Source organism: Hippopotamus amphibius, chromosome 17 (assembly GCF_030028045.1).
Source record: "Hippopotamus amphibius kiboko isolate mHipAmp2 chromosome 17, mHipAmp2.hap2, whole genome shotgun sequence".
Classification (NCBI taxonomy): domain Eukaryota; kingdom Metazoa; phylum Chordata; class Mammalia; order Artiodactyla; family Hippopotamidae; genus Hippopotamus; species Hippopotamus amphibius.
Window position 1 is genome coordinate 81,848 of NC_080202.1, and position 12,071 is coordinate 93,918.

Sequence of the window (12,071 nt, forward strand, 5' to 3'; positions counted from 1 at the left end):
CATGATTCTATGCTTCACTCTAAAACCTGAACTAGGAAGATATGCTGGCGGCCATAGGAGGAAAACACTGTCCCAGGCATGGAAGGCAGGGAGTCCCTCACCGTTGCTAACTCCTGTCCGTACATACCGATTAATTACCACAACTTCTGAAGCAAGTCCGCTAAATCCATGCCGTCACCGAAGCAGCACTACACGCACAGCTCCGAGCACAAGCTGCCAGCAAGCAGCACCGTAAAGTGCGCGGTGGGTACCGGGCCACCTCAGCATCACACACCCAGGGCAAGAGAAGCAAGCCCTGGTGGCGGTGGTGGTGCTGGTGGTCGTGGTGGCGGCGGCGGCGGCGGTTACTGCCTTGACACCACACTCACAGCACCAGCAGTATTCATCGTGGGCATCAAGACAGTCCCTAGGGACCCCCACCCCCACCAAAGCTTGAGAGACACGTTCCGTCTGATGATGCCACAGGTACACAAGAAAGGAATTTGAAAAATGTATCACCTCCATGATTGAGGTGTCTCTTGAGAGCAGGGCAGGCCTCTCAAGCACGTTAGAAATGGTTTGATAGCAGCAGCAATGGAGACAGATGAGGGTTTTTACTGTGGTTCCGGCGTGTGGGAGGGACGCGTGTTGCGCTCACAGACGGGGCTCATGTGGTTTTGATCTCTCACCTGCATCGAAGGAGGGAGAAGCTGTCTGTGCTTCTTACCAGGTTTCCCAGCAGTGGGCAGAGGAAGAAGAGGGGAATGAACTTTGTGTCAGCTCTCAAACATCCAAAAATAGAGTAGGACTATTTCTTCCACTTAACCCCTGTAAAAATTAACTGCAAAGAAAGGAGAAAAGGGCCATTACGGATAGAAAACAATCTGAGTTCTCAGAAAGTGGGGAGAATGAGTATATGCAGGTCAACAATCATCAGAAATAACAATAGAAAAGGAGTTCTTCGGTCTCTCCACGTCTAAGCACAAGGCTTCCAGTATGAAAATTCCCCTTCAAGCTCTAGGGTGAAATCCAGCGCTGGGCTGTGGGAGCTCACAGCTCCCTCCGCAGACAGGGCTGAGGTCTCTGGGGAAGGCAGAGCCCTGGTGCAGCAGAAGATGAGACTGTTGGGTCTTCTCCTCTGCCTGGTGACACCTCCCCAAGGTGAGGGTCTCGGGAGTCTGACATGGGGCTGTGGAGGTGGTTGTGGCCGAAGGTGACTGACAGGGACGGATTCTCCTTGTCCCCAGAGTCCTGTCCCAGGTGCAGGCACAAGAGTCGGGCCCAGCACAGAACCTTGCAGACCCTCTCTCTCACCTGTGCTGTCTCTGGAGTCCTCAATCCAACCAGCGGTTATTGCTGGAGCTGGGACCCACCAGCCCTCGGGGAAGGGGCTGCACTGGTCGTCAGCAATATGCTAGAATGACGACACAGACCCAGCCCCAGCCCCTAGAAGTCAACCCCCATCTCCAGAGACATCTCCAGGAACCAGTTCTCCCTGCAGCTGAGCTCTGTGACCACTGAGGGAATGGCTGCCGACTGTTCGAGGGACACAGGGAGGGGAGGTCCAGGTGAGCCCAGACAGGAACTTCCCTGCAGGGAGACAGGAGGGGCTGGGCTGCAGGTTTCACGAGGACCACCAGGCAGGGCTGAGGCCACCAGGGGATGCTCAGGACCCACTGAGCACAGAGACCAGCCCGACAAGCAGGTGCAGAGGAAGGTGGAGGTTCCCTGCCAGAGCCTGTGCTTCAATCTGCATCTCACCATTTCTCGTAGACCCTCTCTACATTCATAATTACTTGCCAACTATAGATTGCCGATTAGAAACTTCTGCTATAACACAAGCATACAGTCTCACATGCACCAGTGCAGAGTGCCACTTACAGAGCCAGAAATGACTGCCGATGGCCACCAGGAGCAGGGCTGTGAGGAAGCCTAAGGAACCTGGTTGCTGGCTTCCTATCAGACTGGAAGAAGAGCCCTCAATAGAAATCCTAGACAAGGACAGTCTTTGCTGTCCTGGTCCCAGCCAGACAGAATCTAACCCTGGACCAGTCCCTGAGAGAAGCTGACAGATTTTAAATCTAACCCTCCTCTCGCCCAGACTCAACACAGAACAATGAACACTGATCAGGTTGTCTCTTCTTCTGTGAATCAGTTTTCTTTCTCCTTCATCTCTCTGTCCCCAAACCCTTTCTCCTTCCGCTCTCTGAAAAGGGGTCACGTCCTTTCTGTGGTCTAAATCCTAGGGGCAGACCCTTTACCTGGAGCTCAGGTGTGGCTCAGGCTGTGGCTCCTGCAGGCACCTGGGAAGGTGTGATGGGACTTTCGGACTCGCTGTGGACCCGGACGTGCCTGCTGTCTGCTGCGCATGCGCTCGCCAGGGAAGGTAAGTGGACACAAGTACTCAAAGGAGTGGTGTTTGTTTAGACACGGTGGGAAGTGGAGTTTGAACTTCTGCTGATCAGACTACTGTGGGGTCAGCACCCTGACCTGGGGCTTCGAGAAGAGCCTGATGGACACCCCGCTGTGCTGGGAGCTCTGGAGGATGGAGACTGTGGGGGCGGCTGGAGACCTGCAATCCTCACGGGGCCAGACGTCAGGAGGGCCAGGCTGGAAATCTCGAGTCGTAGATGAAGCTGCTGTCCACTGTGGAATTTCGTCTTCTTCAGGTCTGCTGTGATTGAATCAAGCCCATCCAGGTTATCTGGGACAATCTTCCTACCTTAGAGTAGAAAGATGGTAGAATTTAACAACACCTGCACAATACCTCCAGGGTAACGCCTGGATTCGCGTTTGACTGAATAACTGGAAAGCAGAGCCCAGGCAGGCTGACACGTCAAGCTGACCATCGCCGTTGTTATTTCATATTTTATATTTGACAAAAGAAGCAGGTTCACATTATCCACAGCTGTGCTAAGATGTTGTTCAGTTATCGCAGGTCACCTAGAAAGCAGACATCAAACATGGGTTCCGATTGCATAGAATTTGTTTTTAGGAAAGTGTGTTTGTGATGCTGAGAGTGACATCGGCTCCGATGCAGCTCTGACCCTGAGTGATGAGAGAGACGGTTGGGTGGGACATCAAGTGTCCTTCAGTCCAAGGAAGGGCCAGCTGGAGCGTCTTTGAGCCCAGGTCATCCTTCGGAGGACGCCACGCCTCTCTGTTACGGCCCTGCCTCGGCATCGGCTGCTCACACAGACAGCTCACCATGGAGTTTGTGCTGAGCTGGGTTGTCCTTGCTGTTATTCTACAAGGTCATTTGTGGAGAGCAAGTGATGCTGAGGCTGTGAGTGGATGTCCATGAGGGAATCGGTGGATATGTGACAGACTCCTGATCAGGATGTCTCTGTGTGTGCAGGTGTCCAGTGTGAGGTGCTGCTGGGGGAGTCTGGGGGAGGCTTGGTGCAGCCTGGGGGGCCGCTGAGACTCTTCTGAGCAGCCTCTGGAGCCACCTTCAGTAGCTCCTGGATGAGCCGGGTCCGTCTGGAAGGGGCTGGCATGGGTCTCATCCACTCATAGTGCCTGCACCTGAGGGACCCCTGGAGATCCCACCTGCAGGAGGAAAGACCCTGAGAAGTCTGAGGAGGAGGAAGAGGAGGAGGAAGAGGCAGTGTTGTTGTCGACTGACTCAGGTGGTGCTGCTCTACTGGGTCACCAGGTGGCTGGTGCAGTAGCAGCAAGATGAGCTAGGTCAGCTCCATGAGGGATGCCCTGGCCTTTGCAGGACACCTCGTCACCAGGAGCTTCTCTATCCTCGGGCTCAATCCTGCTGGTCATCTTTCTTCTTGACCACCTCCCCTGTGGCCCTAGGGCCCCAGCATCTGACAGGTAGATAGATGCCCTGTTTAATCACCCACAACCCTGCCAACCGAGGGAAACCTGCATCGTCTTCTACATCTCTGGTGGAACCCAGATTGTGATTATACCTGGGTCCACCAAAAATTCCTGGAGGAGGAGGGAATCTTTGTCACAGAACACTAAGGAAAGAAAGAAAAGCAGCCTGAGGCAGATGAGCGAGGACCTGAGTTTGTTCTATAAGCTGCAGGTGTCAGAGGCTTCACCTCATCTCCTGTTCTGGACATTGTCTCACTGTGACCTCTGGGCAACCCTGAGTTCTTCTCCTTGAGAGTCTGTGTCTTGTAACACTTTCAGCTTTCATCCACAGGTGTCCTCCTGGAGCCTCATTGCTGTGGTAGTTGTGCGGGGGAGAGGGGTCTTTTATATTCTTATGATTAAATCTCAGTGAGGCAGTTCCATGTCTCTAATCTGTGATTCTCACAGGGTTTCTGCAGTGGTGTCAGGGTGGGACTTGTTCCCTTCCAATTACCCACCTGATTCCCAAAATCTATGACCAGGGAGCTTGATGTTATTAGTTGCACAAAAATGTTTCCCAATTTTAGGGAGAAAGAAAATAGAGATATGTGACTCACGAGTACTTTAAAAATTTAAGTGAAAGGCATGTAATCAATATAAACAGTGTCAGAAATTCTCTTTCAAAAAGAAAATGAAACATTATGCACCTCTTATTTTTTCAACTTGTCAAAGTATGCTTTCTACTAAAATATACATACAAACCTGTGTGTGTGCGCACACGCGCGCGTGCGCTAAAATGGAGCCAGATTTGTCTTCAGCAGGTAAGGTGAGGCACATGGACATGGAAGTGATGGTCAGTTTACACTCACAGATCCCTAGAAACAGGAGGCACACATCACACAGGGGCCACTCACAGAAGCACCGAGGTTGGTCAGGAGACAGAAGAGGAGGCCAAACATGCACCAGAGACTCTACTGGGGTTTTGGAATGGGTGAGGCAGGGTAGGCATGTTGAGGAAAATTAGCATTGGAGAACTTGAATAGTTCCTCATGCTCCTGGGTGTGGGTGGTCCCTGGTTGTCTGAGCCCTGGCCCTGGGGTGACCCAAGTCTGGAGGAATACGGAGTGGTGTGTAAGAGCTCGTAAAGGAGACACATGCCGTGCGTGCTCTGGATTAGTGGCTCGTATATCAAAGGCACACCTGCAGGAAGGTGTCTGATATCTGCAGGAACTTGCTAGCCCAGGGAGGGGCAGTCTGTCCAAGATTGAGGCCCCCCAGATCAGAACATTGAGAATACAGAAACTGGAAAATACAGTCACTACAATTGTCCCTGTGGTGCTCTGGCTTCAAATTAAGAGAACTTTGGGTGAGGGAGTGACTTTCAGAGAACATGGCGGAAGTCACTCTAAATGGCATAAAACATTTTACTGTGAGAGTAGGAAGAACAAACATAAATAAAAGTATAAAGATTCCTTGTAAACATAAACAGACCCATCACCAGGTCCCCATTTGTGTGGCATTAGCCAGGAAAATGGATTTGACTTTTGGGGTCTCTAACAATACCTTGGTAGAGTTGTGAAGAATGTTAGAATATGCTCAGGTCAAGGAGGCAGGTCCAACAGTTATGCCCTTTGAGAGTACGAACTGTAAGTTAGTTTATGCAAAGATAGTAGTGTTTGCGTATAGCCAAGGCTGGAGTAGGAGCTGGTGGTCCTACTGAAGAGGGGTCAAGGTGTTGACTGAAAGGAGGCCGCTGCTTCCTAGAGACATGCATCTCCATTATTTTCTTTAAACTGAGACAATTTTTTAGAGCAGTTTTAGGTTTACAGCATAATGGGGGGGGGGAGCACAGAGATAACCCACGCACACACTGCCCCCACACATGCACAGCCTCCCCCAATATCAGTGCCCTCGGACGGCACATCTGTTACAGCTGATGAACTGTCATGACGCATTGCAATCACCTCAAGTCCATAGCTTCCCTTAGGGTTCAGTCTTGGACATTTCACGGGATTTTACACATGTATGACAGGTGTCCAGTTTTACAGAATCGTAAGGGGTATTTCCCTGCTCTAAAAATCCTCTGAATTCACCTGTTCATCCATTCCCTCTTCCCAAACTCCACACAATCACTGATCTTTTTATTGTCTCCATAGTTTTGTGTTTTCCAGAATATCACAAAGTTAAAAGCATACAATATTAAGCCTTTTCAGATTGACTTCTTTTACTTAGTAATATGCGTGCCTCTTCCATGTCTTCATTCTTTTATTGCCAAATAATATTCTATTGTTTGGATACATCACAGTTTGTTTATCTGTTCACTTACTGCAGCACATCTTGGTGGCTTCCAAATTTTGTCAACCATGAATAAGGCTGATATAAACATTTGTGTGCACGCTGTGTCCTGTGGACCTATGTTTTCTATGACTTTGGGTAAATACCAAGGTGCGTGATTGCTGGATCATATGGTAAGAGCATGTTTACTTTCATAGAAACTGCAGAAATGTCTCCCAAAGAGGATTCACTGTTTTGCATTACAACCAGCAATGCATGAGTTCCTTTCCTCCTACAGCCTTGCCAGCATGTGGTGTGGTCTTTGTTCCAGATTGTGGCTGTTTGAGTACTTGCATACAGTTATCACATCGTAGTTTTACTGTGCGTTTCCCTGATCACGTGTGAAGCAGGGCTGCCTCTCATACACTCATTTGCCATCTGTTTGTCTCCGTTGGGGGAGTTTCTGTTCAGGTCTTTGGCCCATTTTTCAGCCAGGTTTTCCGTTTTCATGTTGTTGAGTTTCAAGTGTTCTTGGTATAACTGGGTAGCAGTACTTTACCAGTTGAACCCATTACAAACAATGTATCCTAGTCTGTGGCTTGTATTCTCATTGTCTGGCCGTTGCATTCCACAGAGCAGAAGTTTCTACACTTAACAGGATTTAGCTCATCAATGATTTATTTTGTGGATCGTGCTCTTGGTATTGTGTCTAAAAAGTCATCGTTCATTCTATCCAAAATCATCTAGTTTTTCTCCTGTGGTATAGCATAGGAGTTTTAGAATTCTGAATTTTACATTCAGCTCTGTGAACCATTTTCAGTAAAGTTCTGCGAAGACTATAAGGTCTTTGCCAAGATTCACATTTTTTGCATGTGGATGTGCAGCTGCTCCATTTGCTAAAAAGCCCCATTAATTTTCAGAATGGCACAGATAGGAGTAACCTCTTTCAGATTCTGCTTTAATCTTGGGAAAACAAAGGTGTACATTTTGGCAGAGAGCAAGGATTATAACCAGGATTGTGGGCTAAGCAGAGGGCGAGCCCAGACACATAATAGGAATCCCAATATCAAAAGCAGAAAAGCAGTAATGTTACGTGCTCATCATTTGTGTCTTAGGAGGGGCCGTCCACAAGCTTGACTGGGGCTCAGGATTTAGCATCCGGGATGAAGTCATCACCAGTGGGAAGGTCTTGAGTTGCACAGGTGTCATCTGGGATGTGGACTGGAGAAACTCCAAGTGAGTTTCTGCTGCAGTGGATGTGGGTCTCGTGGCATTTGCCACGGTTGTGTGAAGCAATGTCTCTGTGGCAGAGTGGGCTTCCAGTTATAATTTGATGAACGCAACTAGGCCATTACCAATTATGTCAGCAATCAGCAGGCTGGTGTGCTTGGCCAGTCTCTTTGCTCTTGTTGTGGACATACAGAGTCCTGTATCAAATGAGCCACCTGCCCTGTAGGACAGGTTAGGGTTAGTGCTTCCAGGAGAGTATGTGCCCTAGATCCGGTGTCCAACCCTTTTGGTGTGGGGGAAAGACAGTAAAATACATCAAAAAATAAATAAAGCCATGCGGAGAGGGAGAGAAACATTCAGGGGGTTATATGCCAGACTGGAATTCGGAAAGGAGTTATTGGAGAAGACTTGTGTCTAGGACCTATCAGGGACATGATGGTCCTATTGAGCGACACTCCAAGGCCCTACACTGTGTGTACTGAAAATGAAATGTGTGGTTTACTATTAGTAACGTCTATAACTCCAAAGGAAATATGTAGTGCCCTAGTAGGGCATTGTAGGTCTTAGCATACACGGAAATATGTGTCATTTTGATTTACATTTCGGGTATCTGTGAACAAGAGATTCCCAGATACTTTTACACTGAAGGGGACAATTTTTGGACAATGGCCCAATAGTTTGTTATAAATGTGAAGATGGGGTTCCTTGTTGTCCAGGGTGTCCACTGCTAAGCCCCCTGCACCCGCCCTGTCCCTGGGAATAACCTCGTGCTCCTGAGTCCAGAGCACTCTTTGGTGTCCTGATTACACCCCGCAGCCCAGCCCCTCCTGGCTCGCTGCAGGGCTCACACTGATTTCCCTTCACTGTGTCTCTCACACAGTAATGCATGGTCCTGTCCACGGCACTCAGGCTGTCCCTTTGCAGATACAGCGTGTTCTTGGCATTGTCTCTGGAGGTCATGAGTCGGTCCTTCACAGACTCTCTGGGGCAAGCCTGGACCCTCTCACGGGGCAACTGCAGTGTCCAGACTCTTCAAGAACAGGCAAACCCAACATGCATGCACACTCCAGTCTCCACTTTATTGTGTTTGCTTTTGTTTGTCAAAGCATGTCACATACTCACAGCAAGTCACATGCTCAAGCCTAGGGTCAGTGTGGGGACACTGCCCATGTGCTAGGTATAGAAAAGAACAAATTGCAAGGCCATTACTATGATAATCAGCCACTCTGTGTGTGTGTCTATGTTATTGGAATCTTAGGCGTGATGTGTGCATTGAGAGCCATGGCTTCTATGTGCAGGTGTTTTCTGACATAATATTAAACCAGAGGAGCCCAAAGGAAACGAGAGGAGCCCCCAAAGCCCCTGATAGATTCTGGACTCACACGACTGCCAACTCTTATTGTGGCATCTGGCAGCTCCAGGGAAAAGGCTCCCTTGTGGTTTCATAAAATCCTTGCTTGGGGTTTCCCTGTAAAGCATGTGGGTTTAGAAAGGCTAATTCACTATTTCAAGAGATGATGTAGAAAGAATATGGTGTCACTGTAAAAGGATTCTGAAGGCAGGGCACAGCCATTGAATACTGGACTAGAGACACTGAGGTAAACACAATGGGAGACCAGACAGGACCCTTCCCTGCAAGGTGGTACTGGGGGTGCTCAGGACCCACCCAGCACAGGACTGCAGCCCCCAGAAGGCTGAAGAAGGAACTGGGGAGCGGTTTCCTCTCAGGGACTGAGTTTTCTCTTTTCAGCTAAAACAAATCTAAATTAAGAATAAGACAAGGACTGCTGAAGTGTGACTGATACTGGATTCTCTTGGCAACACATACCCAACTCAGTAAGGCAATGAGGCCTGTGTTTAACAGGTAAATTTGTAGGCCTTCTAGATATCCTAATTCTTAGAAGTGGAAAACGTGATTTTTTTAATCCAGTGCTTGAAGGGTATGGGGAGATGGTCTGACCCCAGGAGTCACGTTTAGTTATCAAAGCTCAGAACATGTTCAGGTTGTTTCCCTGTCATTCAAAGGTGGGCTCACAAAGAGGAGCATGTCCTGTGGGGCTTCTTTCTCATTTTGAAGAGCTGTCTGCACAGAAGTCAAAGATGCGATGGGGGACACATATTCTCAGACAAGGATTAGGACTTGGGCCTTTGGTATCCCACTGAGTATGGTCCGTGTGATACCGACATTTTCTTTTCCTGGCTAGACAGGCAACGAATATGAAACATTCTGCCTCATCAGTGTGCAAATAAAATGAGGTGTCCTAGGTTAAACATGGGTATGTCTTGCCCTAAGAGCATCATGCAACAGCCAGACACCAGCCTCTACAGAAGCCTAACAGTCCTCACCACAGACCAGACCTGGAGAGTCCTCTTCCTGGTGGCAGTGGCTACAGGTAAGGAACTTCCCAGTCCCTGGGCTGGGGAGGGAATCAGGACCAGTCAAGTGGATTTCATCCACTCCTGACCCCTCTCCACAGGTATCCACTCGCACGTCCAGTTGGCGCAGTCTGGCACTAAGGCAAAGAAGCCCAAGGCATCAGTGAATGTCTCTGGCAAGGCTTTCAGATACACCTTCACTGGCTGCTTTATACACTTGGTTCAAAAGGCCTCTGCACAAGGGCTTTAGTGAAAGGCACAAATCGACCCCAAAGATGGTAAAAAACAAGGTATGGGCAGAAGTTCCAGGACAGTCTCCATGGGTATGGATACATCCACAGCATACATGGAGCTGAGCAGTCTGAGATCTGAGGTCACAGTCATGAAATGTTACTATGCAAGACACACAGTGCAATGAACCTCCTCAGGAGTATGTCAGAAACCCCGAGGGAGAGGTTGGCTGTGCTGGGGCTGAGGAGGTGACAACGATGTTTAGGCTGAAGGTGCCTCAGAAAATGGGTTTATGTAATCGAAAATACACAATAGATATGAGTATTCACTAATTATTTTGGAAATTTCCCATAAACCAATCACCATATGAGCAAAACTCAGAGACTGGAAAATGGTTCAAATAAATAAAGCTGATATAAGCATTCCCATGAAGGCATTGGTATGAACATAAAATTTAAATCAGTTGGGTAGCACTTTGCAGCCCACTCCTCAACCATGGTAAGTGTATGTTTAGCTCCATAAGAAACTGTTAAAATGTCTTCTAAGGTCCTAATGCTCCACTCCCTGCCAGAATTTGACTTTTGCACGGGTTTATTCAGAATCTACCCGCCTCATAACAGAACATACTTAGAAATATTGGTCATGGAACCAAGGCTTTGACAGGACTGTCATATTTTAGAATGATGCGTATAAAATCAGATGTGTCCTGAGAATTCAAGACACTGAGGTTGATTTTTATTGCCAATGGTTACAAGGACATCTCAGGATAACTGGCCTGGATCCTGGCTCATGTGGTATCCAGTGTTACAGGAGAGTAAGCAAAGGCACTTCTTGATAGGACCAGGAGTCTTACAATATTTTACAGAAGAGATAAGGATGAGAGAAGAGAGGAATTCACCTAAACCTATAGCTACAGCATATGAGGTCTGGTGGTAAGTTCTTGGCATGTCTTCCTAACCTCGAGAGGCTTTTAAGACTACAACCCGAGAGTCCTTATGAAAAAATTCAACCAAGACAAGGTAAAATATTCATGTGGTCAGTAATCATTCTTGCTGAACAGGTGTGAATAATCAGGCTAAATCTAATTAAAACAGATGAATTTTATAGAAAAAAGGATAACCTTACTTTCTTAAGGTTTGATCAGAAGTAGGGTGACTATATGGAGAAATTTTATGTTTCAGTAGAAAACTACAGACAATCCTTTTGGGTTATCAGATTCTAGCCAAGTTTCTTTTCTTAGAAGGTATTTATCTGCCTGTAAATTTGTCTTTTTTTTTTTTATAAATTGATTGATTGATTGATTGATTGATTGGCTGCGTTGGGTCTTCATTGCTGCACACGGGCTTTCTCTAATTTCGGCGAGCGGGAGCTAATCTTTATTGCAGTACATGGGTTTCTCATTGCAATGGCTTCTCTCGTTGCAGAGCATGGGCTCTAGGCACACAGGCTTCAGTAATTGTGGCACATGGGCTCCACAGTTGTGGCTCAGGGGCTCTAGAACACTGGCTCAACAGTTGCGGTGCACGAGCTTAGTTGCTCCGTGGCATGAGGGATGTTCATGGAACAGGGATTGAACCCGTGTCCCCTGCACTGGCAGGCAGGTTCCCAACCACTGCACCACCTAGGAAGTTCCCTGTAAATTTGTCTGGATCCCGCCATTTCTCATAATTAGTTGGTCCTTAATAAATTCTCATCTCTTATAGCTTCCTTCACTATCTGGCCACATCTCTCCAAAGTAAAATGTTCCAAATTTTATCCCACCCTCCAGAATTTACATCATGAAGAACCAAAACCTGACTACCCAGATCCTCACTGCGACTCTAAGTTGTCTTTAGCTGATCTTCCCTCCCCCCGCCCCTCCCCGCTCCACCCCCCACCCCTCCCCACCCCACCCCACCGCACCCCCGGTACCTAATGAAGCCCTGTGAGCTGATGCAGGACAACTTGATAAAAACTTCAAAAACTGAGTAATATTCCATGGCATGTATTGTCACATCTTTATTCATTCATCTGTTGATGGGCATTTAGGTTGCTTCCATGTCCTGGCTGTGACAGGGAGGCTCAAGAGGGAGGGCATATGGAGATATATGTATAAATACAGCTGATTTACTTTGTTGTACAGCAGAAACTGGCACAACAGTGTAAAGCAATTATACTCCAATAAAGAG

At 47.9% G+C, this 12,071-nt stretch overlaps 1 long non-coding RNA gene across 1 annotated transcript in view; it reads right to left on the reverse strand.

The window, feature by feature from the left end:
* Positions 1–12,071, reverse strand: part of LOC130840501 (uncharacterized) — a 58,320-nt gene that overhangs the window by 40,715 nt on the left and 5,534 nt on the right. The window contains exon 2 of the long non-coding RNA XR_009050020.1: positions 669–820. This is a non-coding gene — a long non-coding RNA (uncharacterized LOC130840501). The remainder of the gene's footprint in view (positions 1–668; positions 821–12,071) is intronic.